We start from the raw sequence: 12,074 nt of genomic DNA on the forward strand, positions 1-12,074 counted from the left end.
GGCTTCAAGCTGTCTGATTTGTTCATGGTCAAGGGACTGCCAGAGAAATTACTCCTCTACTATAAGTTAGGTACACATCTGAAATGTCCAGACTCCCTCCATGTACCCACAAGCAATTCCAATGCTGTTGGAGAGGAAGAAACTCCAAATTCTTCCAATGCAACATGAGTGATATGAGGATCTAGCTCTCATTTGAATGAAAATGTAGAGATTGTTTAGGAAAAACATGTATAAAGTGGCTGTAGATACATTAAGGTTAGGAACTAAATGGAACATGTTCCTTTTCTTTGCTCAGCAGAGTTGTACAATAAATTCTTTGCAAGACACTCTGGTCCTTGGGTTACTCCATGAGTTTGAAGCTGTTCTTAGATAAGAGTATTTTCCTAGGAAATCAATGATGTTGAGGGAGTTGGTTTTTCTGCAAGAGTGAATTTTATTCCTGAGGTTTTGTGACCACTTAGTTACAAAAATGTTGTGTCTAAAAATGAATATGATATATGAACCACTTTATTCAGTTTACTTCCAGTGGGAAGTTGACCTGTGGCCCTCACATTTTCCCTTAGTCAAGGAATAAACAAATGTAAGTTCCCAGAAAGAGCTATCCTTATTACATCTAAAATAGAGCAATGTATGGGTTTTAATTCAATCAGTAATTTTAATCTCTCCCAAGCTACCATTATGGCTTTCTGTGAAAGCTTGTAAAAATAAAAATATCTTAGACAAAAATAACACTCCCTCATTCGAACACTGTGGAGTGTCTCAGTACATATTTGGCACATCCTCTGAGGCTCCATCAACAACAATCCAAAATAAGCTGATGTAAAAGGCGAGTTATAAAAGTAAGTGGTGTTTAGTGTCTGGTCCTGTATCCTCTGAGGCTTCTGACATGCACTCAGTATCATCTACAATGCTCATAAGATAAAATAGTGGGCATTAGAGGCTGGGCAGCATGGTCAAGGTCAAAGTCAGCTCTGTAAAAGAAATGCATTCAATTCCTGTTCTGTTAAACTTTTTCACTCAACTTGATGGCAAAACCCAGCATCTTCATTCTTTCTCATATGTCCTTTACAGACTACAAGTTTCTTCTGCTTCATAACAGTGAAATATATATGTATATGATTTGTGATAGAGCATTTTGCAATCTCGTGTGAATATGCATAACTTCATCAAAATAAATAAGGTTTATGTTATTCTCAGTAAGTGACGTTGTTCGAAACCATCTTTCCTAAAATTGTCTTAAAGACTACATTAATACTTAACAATATTCCTCTTGCAGGCAAACCACTGTAAAATGCACTTTTTCAGCCTGTTTGTTTAAAGTAACACTTGCAGAATGGTAACACCTCCTGACAACAAAGACAGCTGGAGGTCTGCAGGACTGAACCAGCAGCACTGATACCACTGCAGATGAAGCACACCATCAACATAATCCTTTTTTTTTTTTTTTTTTTTTTCTCCAGAGGCACCAGATGGCAGCATTTTTCCCTCACTGAGTGTGATCTCATCCTCTCAGATTCACTCCTGGGATCATCAGGCTTTGAGGCTTCGTAAGCCACAATGACCTCGGCTGAACTGCACCTTCTCTGTTGCCACCTGCTCCTTTTTCCTACTTTTATTGTCACATTCAGATGGCCTGAACACAACCCAGGCCCTTGAAGTTGTGGTTGCCTTTTGCCTGTGCAGGTCTGAGAGTCTAAAGATAATCATTAGCATACAGGTATGCAAAAATTTACACCCACAGAATACAGCTCTGACCTCTAAATTTTCCATATCCTCTAAATATTAAGTATCATGAAGTTTATTTGATATTCTTGTTAACTACAGGCTCTTTTCCATACACACATATGCACAATGTAATACTTTTTACAAGCAAGTTTGGCATGTGTTCTTTTCTATCAATGCTTTATTCCTTGAATAATATTTCACTGTACACAAGTTATGTATGACAAGTTATGTTCTACTAGACTTGTAACCTCTGTAGCAAGAACTCTGTTCTGGACAAATAATCTGAAGCATTGAGAACTAAACTGCAAGGTCTAGGATTTTTTAGTTACAGATGTGGCCTAAAGCTTCATGGGCTGGAAATTCTGTTATCTCCCCATCCTCTGTTCTGCTTCTTCTCTTCATCCTCATGTTCTTGCTTTCAATGCTGTGTTGTTAGTGGCTTTATTTTAGAGGCAAAAACCCACATATTATGTCCAGCTGTAACAAACTATTCTTAAACAATCCACCTTTAAATTGGATTCTGCAGCACTGGGATGAAAATGTTTATTCATTTGAACTATGTGACTAACATTGACAGCAGAAGAAAGGCTCTTTATCCAAAGTGGGGCTGGATAGCTGGGCCCCAGAGGGTGAAGGAGTAGCAGCCCTGGCTGCTGCTTTCTCAGACTGTTACTCCATCAGGTTGCTGATGTTTCTGCTGTGGTGACTGTGTTAATGCTTTACAAATGCTATGAGCTCAGCAGTGGACTATTTGGGGATTGTATAATTTATTAACTTCTGACAAGCAGGCCATTATTTTTCTGAAGAACATGTGTGACAAGGGAATTTACTTTTTTTATTATTTTTCAAATTTCAGCCAAATTCAACATGAGTGTCACAGGACAGGGGCACTAGACCCTCAACAGCCCCACCCTTCCTCTTATTTAATACCAAAAGCTATCTGTAAACAAGCAAGAAGGAAGGAGGGAAGAGTAATTCTCAGAGGAAGTATTAACAATCCCATATGATTAAAACATTAGGCTGTGTAAATTTGGGAAGGAAATTTTCTTCTGTTAAAAAATGTATATATATTTTTTTAAAAGACTACAGTTCTTCCAATTTTATTTCATTTTCTTGTAGCAATTTCTTTCCAGTTCTGGATTTGCCTGTACCTTGCCATAAGCTAGTATATGCAAAGAGGACAGATGTAGCTTTATGCCCACGATGTGTGAATAAATGCAATGGAAGTATATGAGCACCTCACCTGAAAGCAGAGTGGCATTGCACTACTGGAAGTCAACTGTGTTGCTTTCACCTTACCCTCTAAAAAAGGAGGCCAAGAATATCTCCCTGTTTTTAATGATTGATGCAGTCCCTTGTGCACAGTTGCTTTGCAAAGTGGAGGAAAGATTAACTGTAAATTCTTTAGTCTAACTATAGCACTGTAATTACTATTTCGCACCTTCTCTGAGAAAGACAAGCAGGTACCTGTGATGAGCTTTGTGAGAGGAGAGATGCTGAGAGGGTAAAAAGAGTGTCTGGTGTCACTCAGTATGGAACTTACAGCTTGCCATTATTTCTTTTGGAACTGTGACAACTGACCAAAAGATGGGAACTATAAATAGGAATGCAATGAGCATTAGCTGAACAAGAAGAAAAAAACCAGTGTAACTTGGCATGCAGCAAAATGTATATCTGGCATAGCATACAGCTGTCCCCTGTGACTCCCACTGCCATCCTGGGGGATTTTATGATTTCCCACTACTTATAGGGAATTAGGAACAGCACCACGTCTGTTAGCTTTGATTCTTACTCAGTAGAGCTGGCTCAGATAGGTCCTGCTAAATCTTTACCTAAGAAAGATACAAGTCTCCTCCCACACATAAATTACAGGGAGGAGATTGTTTGTTTTGTGAAGTGTGACTGCTATGTACCATTCACAGGCTGCATCTTGCACAGTAAGTGAAATAACTGTCGGAACAAGCTGATGGAATCAGCGCTTCAGTTTGCTGCAGCTCAGAATGAAAACACCAAACGGGGCCAAATTCTCAAATAGGAGAGTTCATTGTGCTTTTGCTTCTAGACTGGCATGGCTGGAAGATGTACCTGTAAAAATTCAGTGCATGTTTGCTTTGAATGGACTGAGATAGAAACCTTGGAGGTTCGGTAGCAGAAACATATTTTCCACTGACTCCTGAGCTTAGCCTTCACTCCAGGGGTAAAATATGTCAATCTGGTATGTGATAGCATGTAACTCAACACATACTTTTCCTTCTGTGCATACACTGCTACATGATGCATACAAAACATGGTGAGTGCCCTTAGAAAGGCATCTCCCAAAGAAAATCTGTAGTTTGATGTTTTGACCATTCTCATTTTCCCTTCATATCCTTGTAACATTTATTATATGGCCTTAGTCATAGACAAATATATCACTTTTCCATAGCAGACAGTGTCAATTACAGGTCTTAGCATATGAAGTGGGAATGGGAAGCTGCAAAGAGTGGTCGAGAAGAATTTGTTACAATGCTCTATGTCTCAAAAGTAGGCAAAAGTAAGCATTTCATTAGGAGGGGCAAAACAAGATACACATGGAGTAAAATTTTTCTCAAGAGACACAAGAATATCAACTGTCTTAAGAGCTTTTGCCACTGATACAGTTGGTGTGACATGACTGTGGCTGATATACTGTGCCTGATTTCTCTCTCGGTACCTGTTCTTCACTGATTGTCCCGCACAGAAAAAAATACAGGTATTCCAAGGGGACACTCAGCCCCTTTCCAACCCAAACTATAGCCTGGACTGTCCTCCTGAGCTGGGCTAGATGTTGCTCCTGTCCACACTGTGAATTTTGAATGCCTGAAGATGTCTTTAACAAGTGAAGGTATTGTGTAGGCAAGAATGTTACACACTTGTCCTTGCTTGTTTTATTTTTAGTTGGGCTTTCTTTGTTTGGAGTTATACTTTTGTCTTTAGTGAGCGCTTCTTAGGAATTGAAGCAGAGCTAGCCTCACTTAAGACATCCATAAGTTTTAAGGAGAGTTTTTCCCACCTGAATGGGACCAGATAATTTCCACTGCCATCTGAACAGCAGAACACCAGCCAGAAAAAACATTAAGTGCATTTTTGATGCTAACGGCCAGAGAAGGAAGAATGGATAAATGGCTTTTATTCCATTTGTCCTCAAGCAAAACAGAGTACACAGCTTCCTTTAATAAACTCCTGTAGCACAGGCAAGAGGCACTAGTCCTGGTTCCTGGTGCTTGTGATAATTTGCCAATGAAACGTAGAGGTCTCGGATGGTTTATGCATTGTTTATTGCAGCTTTTACCCCTGCAGCCAGATCCTGCAAACTGCTATTTTATTTTCTCAATGAAGGCTTTAGAAGGGATTTTGTAAACAAACAAAAAAAATACCCCCAACAAAACTGCTAGAGAGTGAATGGCTGCTAGCTGATTTCTTAGAGGAGGTAAGTTTATAAGTGACTGGAAGAAGGCAGAAGGGTATCTGGTCACACACGTGTGGACACACCTTTGCTCCTCAGGAGCGTCCAAGGGGATGAAGCTTGCCTGGGGTTGCAGTGAGCCCCTGCACTGTGTGCCCAGCATGTCCTGCAGACAAAAAGGAGTCTTTCGGCTGTTGGGAATTTAACGCAATTCTGGATTAAGTAGGAAAAGGGAAACTATTTCTGTTTAGACAACTGGATCATACAGATGAGACTGGTCAGCCAGCACAGGGATACAATCCTCGTTGTGGTCCGCACTAGGGATATCGGACTTTCCTCGACAAAGAGAGAAAGGGAAAGCACCCCGAGCCCAGCCCAAGGGTGGGTTATTTGCTCCGGCATCCACCTGCATTCCCTTCCTCATCCCCCATCCAGGTTCCTGCCCGGGACGCTTCTCCTCGCCTGTCAGCTGCTCCGGCCTGTGGCGGCGGGGCAGAGGGGAGAGGACAGGGAGGGCAGCGCTAGAGGAGCGGGAATTCTGTCAGAGAACGGGGAGAAGCCAAACCCACCTCTCCAAAAAGTAAGATAATGGTAAAAGCCCCAGAACGAAGAAGCGGGCCCGCGGCCTGCCGGGACCAAGCGGCTCTCCTCGGGCGGCCTCGCCGGGCCGCGGGAGCGACCGCAGCCAGCCGGGAGCAGTGGGAGGAGAGGAGGAGGAGCGGAGGGAGGAGGCAGCGCTGGCAGCCGGGCGGGGAGGGGGCACTCGGCGCCGAGGAGGAGGAGGAGGACTAAGATGGCCACCAGCCGCCGCGGGGAGCGGCCCCGCTCCCTCCGCGGCCCCCTCGGCGCGGCCCGGCCTTGATGGGGCCGGGACGACCCCGGCGCCCGGACGGTGCAGCAGCGGCGGCGGCGGCGCCTCCCGCCCGAGCCCGCCCGGGGGGAGCCGCCCTCCCGGCCCGGCCCGCACCGCCCGGCCGCGGCCGCCGCGCCGCCTAGCCCCCGAGCCGAGCCGAGCCGAGCCGAGCCGAGCGCTGCTCGCGGAGACAGCGCAGCGGAGACAGGAGAGCCCGCAGCGACGGACCGCCCGCCGCCCCCTGCCCGCGCCGGCACCCCGCCGCCCCCCGGTGAGTGCCCGCCGCCCCCCGGGCCCCGCCGCTTTGTTGCGGGCCCGGGGAGACCCGGCGCCCCCGCAGGCCCCGCTCCCCGGGGATGCCGAGCGGCCGGGCCGGGCCGGAGCAGGGGGCGGCGGCGCAGGTGCCGGGGGCGGCCGATCATTGTCACTGCGCGGGCAGCCCCCTCCGGCTCCAGGGCAGGGCTGTGCGGCCAGGGGGGCCCGGGGAAGCCCGGGGGTCGCGGAGGAGCGCTGGGCCGCTCCGGCCGCCTTTGTTGTGGCTGGGGCGGGAGGTTTTCCCGCGGGAGCCCCAGCGCTGGGGAGGCCTGCAGGGAGGGTGGGGGTGCCCCGGGCGGCTCACAGCCGCTGGGTCGGGTCGGCTTTTTCGCCCCGCGATTTATTTTGGTTTTTCGTGCGGGTGCTGAATTTGGCGGCAGCCTCGAGCTGTCGACCCCGCGGTGCGGCAGGGACATTGAAGTTACAGAGCCCGACAGGCTTGTCCCCGGGGACAGGGGGGTCGGAGGGTTCGGAACATGGTGTTGGGGGGATTTGCGGGGTTGCTGAAGTACCCGCTCCTTGTCTTGAGCGTGGTTTTCGCCCTGCAGTTCTGGGAGGTGGTCCAGGCAAATGGAGAGGATTACATAGACACCAGTCAGTAGTGCTGGGTGCTGAAACCTTGTGTGATGTTCACCTTGAAAGATTAGGACTATAATTTCTAGCTGTGCCTGCATAGAGAAACGCTTATGGAAGAAGTGCAGAGGACTAGATGTATTTATTTTGATCTATAGTTTCATAAGTGATTTTACTGGAATTTTTTTGCTAACTAGAGTAACTTGCAAGATTTCAGTGTAGACCTGTGAGTCCTGGCCTTCTTTTAATGATTGAATTTTGGTTTCTTGGTAATGTAGGTTTGTGACGAGGTTCATGCATGTCCACATATTGGACCATGAAATTCTACTATGAAAAACAAGTGGTGGGTTTCCTGATAAGAAAAGTAAAATTTTCATGTTGTACCTAAAAGAAGTTATTTTTCTTCACCAAAGCTGGGTTGCTCCCTGATGCCTGTGCATGCCTCTGTGTCCAGTTATGGCTGTACAGCTGTAGGATGTTCCTGAGCTCACAGACTCCTATGGATCTAGTCAGGCTCTGCAGAGAGCCAGCCTGATTGCATCCTTGGCACATTTTGGTGACAAGCTAGCAGTATCTTGAAGTAGGCTATGTGAACAAACTGTGCAGCCTGCATGAACTGACATTTCTGCAATATCTCACTCATCCTGTGCAGTCTTGGTGAACACACAGCATTGGAAGATATGAGCTCACCTGCTGTGGGAGCTGGTCAGTGGCAGTGAGCCAGCCAAGTCTCTTTCTTTGCTTTGAGGTTATAGGCAGGCAGGCATCGTGTCCTAGAAGTGTGTCCATGTTAATGTGGCATTGTGCCTTTGCTCCATGGCCTTGGTCAAGAAGTGCTGGCAGTCCAACTTTGGCTGCACATTTGGACTGTGAGTGGGAGTCTGTTGAGCTCAATTTGAGCCAGCTCTGCAAACTCAACACAGTTGATAACAAAGTGTTTTGGGTAGAAGAATCCCTCAAATATCAGATTGGAGGATAATGAATGGTATTCTTCTGTTTGATATGTGTTTGCTAAGAACTGGATACATTTGCTTTTCTAGTTTGTTAGGCAGTTTTAGAGTGCTAGACTTGGAGTAAAAATGTTGTATGTTTCAGATATTGTGATCATGTTCCATCTCTTAGCCAGCTGATTGTCTAGTTGAAGCAAGTTGAAGGATGGTGCTGCTGTGACTTTATATCTTCAACACCCACTTGAAAATGTATTACAACATTTCTATATCAAGGTTTTAGTGTGTGTGTCCAGTCAATTGTTTATTTCCAGTTCAGTACATCAAGATCAGCTACTTAGCAGTACTGTGGGAAAAGAACGTGTATCTTTTTATTCAAAATGGTTACAGAAAGATGCTAAGTAAAAAAAATAATTCTAGTTCTTGATAATTTCAACCTTGACATAACAAGACCGCATTATTGTGTTGCGTCTTGGTACAGGAGTGGTCTGAGAAGGTGATTTGCCAGCCATCTATCTGTGTGGCTGTGCAAACCTTGGTACTTGTGGGAAGATGGTTTGTAAGGATAGTGCAGGAGGTAATTTTCCTCAATGAATTATGGCTGTACTGATTGCAGAGAAGTGGAGACAGCCTTGTCTGCCCAGTGAGGATGGGGGTCAGGATAGAGTGGGTCAGCTGTTGAGAGTAACTTGCAGTTGCAGATGAAGTTGGAGCTTGAGAACCAGGGTCTGCTGCAGTTCAGGATGGAGTTTGCTGGCTGTGCTGTGAGGAGGAAGGGACATGCAGTCATGCAAAAGACAGATAAGGTACAAAGATGCTGTGTGAGGGACTGGCTGGGTTAGGTGGCTGGGTAAGGGGAGTTTGGGGTTTAGCCAGTCATGCAGAAGGGAGAGAAGGAGTCAGTGCTGTGTGAGTTTGCCTGAGACAAGTCTATTGAGAAAAGGCATGAGAAGTTTTTAATAAAGGGCTGATGATGGTGTCAGTCCATCTTGACATAATTACTACAGGTGCTTAGCTCTGGTTTAGTGGAGCTAAACTGCCAGAAGTGTGCAAGGCGAGCAAGTCTTCAGGATGTATTGATGTGTGCTTCTGTTGTAGGAATTTAACAGTGTGTTTCACATCCACCAACCTTGCATTAACTAATTTATAGTTTTCCCCAAGTGTTCTGTGGGGTTTTTAGCATTCAGGAAACTCCAGTGGTGCTTTATGTGCAGGGATGGGGGTGAGTGTGGGCAGATGTTCTGTTTGCCCTTTGAAATGCTCAGGACTGTCATGAGATTGTTTGGAAACTTTGGTGTTGGAACATGGTGTTTCACTTCCCAAATGTTGGTATTAACTGTTCAGTGGCTGGGTTCTGGGCGTTCACTTGTGTTTCTGAAGATGCCCTAAGCTGAAAAATGTAAAGAGAAGACAGCATTTCCCTCTTGGGTGGTTAAATTGCCAAAGGACATAACTGTTCTTAATAATTAGCAGTTTTGTTCATGTTTGTAACTGATTTTAAGTCCCTGTTGCAAAATAGTGGAAATACTGTTTTAGTAGTTGGCCTTTGACTTGCAGGACTTCCTGCCATGAGGAAGTCTTGTGTCATTTGTCCAAAATAAACAGATTTTGAAGAGTGCAGATAAAGTGTGCTGTGAGAAACCATACACCTAAGTCACAATTTACCCCCTATTGCTTGCTTGCTTTTGTGATACTTAGTACCATGGAAGTCTATTCTTATTATATGTTACTGGGATGTAACTTGCATTTTGTAATGGGAAGTAGAATTTTTTGTTGGTCCACAGTACGATTTCTGGATATGTGTGTAAATGGAAAGCAAATTATGTCCTCATGGCTTTAATACAGAAGCTTTTAACTTCACTGGTTTCCTTCTTGATTCTTTTTTCATGCTGGTGGTGTTGCTGATTGCAGTAGTACACTATTCAAAATGTGTAAGTGACCAACAGCTTGAGTCTTTAAACCTTCATGTGTTGAAGGACTGAGATGCATTGCTGTAAGATTGTCATATCTCCTAGAAGAGCTCTTTTTAACTTTGTAATTTTGTTCACAGTTTCGTAATAACAGGAGCTATACAAGAGCGAAATTGTTTATCTTCTGTTGGAGACTTTGTATTCTCCTCCTGGGCTGTTAACAGCTTGTCCGGATTGGGGTGGAGAAAACAGGGCATATTTATCAGGCCCCTCTGTACATTTGTTTTAAGCTGCTGTTCCACAAACAGTGTAGAAAATGTTGCCATATCCTTTTGTTGGGTACAAAATCCTGCTGGCAGGATGTAACATTTTAGCTGAAGTCATTGGTGGGGAGGTGAGAGCAGCTTCTTGGCTCAGGTGAGAGCGCTGCAAGCTTTGCAGGACTGAGTGTGTGTTAGTGGTGATCCAGCCTTCAGAGCATCTGTTTGGCAAGCAGCCCATGTTTGATGAGGCAGTAGTGCAGGCTTTGGCTTTTTGGTCACATCTCCTGTTCTTCTACATATTACAGGTAAGTGTGTGCAGCACCTCCCTGGTACAAACAGGGACTTGGTGGCTGCTCTGAGGACTGCATGGCAACACCTTGCTGAGGAGGCCATGGCATGGTCTCAGGTGCTGGTGTCACTGTTGGGGGGACTTTACACTTCTAGCAGCTTTTGGCTGCTATGGAGGCTTTCAAAACAAGTGCGAAGGGCAGCTTTGTCCAGTCCAAAGAAGGAAGAATAGGTCTTGCTCCTTTTCTATTTGCTTTGCTCTAAATATGCAGGAGGGTTTTCTTTTTTCTTTCCTTTAAGTCTTTTGTGAGTGAAGATGACCTACATCTTTTGTTTTTTTCCATGAACAGCTCTGGGGCAAAATTTTCTGATTTCTGTTCTGTCTAGAAATGTGCAATTGACATCATTTTTGACAATTGTGCTGACTTTTTGAAATGTTGAATGATAGCAGGGAATATTTTTGTCTTTTTTATGGTGTAATTTTTCTTTTTCTTTATTCTCTCCCTACCTGTTGAGCAAAGCTGTGATAGTGGAAATAAAACAGTATTGAGATTTTGGGGGGGGGGGAAGTTTTGTTTCTTTGGAATTACTTTATTCCAGTGAGAACTACATGCCATCTTTTGGGATCCTTCTCATTTAAAGGAAGAGGGGTTTGACTGCTTTGCTGGTTTTGATGTTTCATCACTACCCTATGATGCATTTCTGCTTGTCATAAGCATGTGACTTGTAATGCTTCTCACATATCACAGAATATGAACAGATTTGCAGAACTTGCATATATAAAAAAATACCTTTTGAAATTTCAAATGCAGTAGAAGAGTGTTGTGCTAGGAAAGAGGGAATTGTGTGGGAGCCATAAACAATAAGGGATGTTGAATGGTATGAAGGCAGGTGGCTTCTCATTTCCAGGCAAATTTTAAAAAATGTCAGCAAAAGTTGAAATGGATGCATCTGAGTTGTAGAAATCAGATATGCATTAATAGAATGTTCAGTTCATAACACCTTCACAAATATTGCTGTTTCCATGTGTTTTTACTACAATATGACATGGAAAAAGCTTTGATCAGGTTGGCTAGCGTCATGTACAGACAATAATAAATTTGAAAGCACATGGAAGAAGTGGGTTTTCCAGATGGTTTATTTCATCCCTTTCTCTCTTGCTCTACAGAAAATTTTTGTTGCACTGGAAGCATGTAAGAGAGAAATTCCTACTTTTTCAGGCTGCCTGGGTATTCATCAGTTACATGAATAACTTAAGCTTCTTTTTCCAATTCTAAGACATCTGCCTTAGAGAAGTCAGACCTTTTTAACTATGAAGCTGTTGCCTCTATTGAATCATCCATTTTCTTACTAATGGCTGTGGCAGTTTTGTTTTTGAATGTGCCTTTGAGGTTTTGTAGTGAAGGATTCCAGAGTTAAGGGGGAGTTAGCAAAATTGTTCCTTATCTTAAACCAGCTATATCAAATAAACAAATGGGAAATAAAACCCCCAAACCTCAGAGCTGACAATTTGGTAGTGCTAAGATAGACACATGGCTAGAAGGAGAAGATACTCCTACACATTCTTAGGTGTTTTGGGGTTTTTTTGGGGTCTTTCAATTTTGGAACGTGATGACTTCAGTGAGAGTGTGGATCACTAGCTCTTGAGAAAAATGTACATCTGGCTTTCTGTTTCACTGCAGTTTTTGTCAGAGTTGTCACCAGGCATTGGATATGAGAGAGTAGCTCTACCTAGTGCTACTTTTCTCAGTATCATTCTGCCAGGTGGAATGTGGG

General features: G+C 44.4%; 1 protein-coding gene across 4 annotated transcripts in view; it reads left to right on the forward strand.

Moving 5' to 3' along the window:
- The first annotated feature begins 5,906 nt into the window (after window positions 1-5,906).
- The window catches only part of WDFY3 (WD repeat and FYVE domain containing 3), a 147,997-nt gene continuing 141,829 nt past the window's right edge, over window positions 5,907-12,074 (forward strand). For all 4 annotated transcript variants that reach the window (XM_056489731.1, XM_056489733.1, XM_056489732.1 and 1 more), the window contains exon 1: window positions 5,907-6,273. The gene's annotated coding sequence lies outside the window, so the exon portion shown is untranslated. The remainder of the gene's footprint in view (window positions 6,274-12,074) is intronic.

This window comes from Oenanthe melanoleuca, chromosome 4 (genome assembly GCF_029582105.1).
Source record: "Oenanthe melanoleuca isolate GR-GAL-2019-014 chromosome 4, OMel1.0, whole genome shotgun sequence".
Lineage (NCBI taxonomy): Eukaryota > Metazoa > Chordata > Aves > Passeriformes > Muscicapidae > Oenanthe > Oenanthe melanoleuca.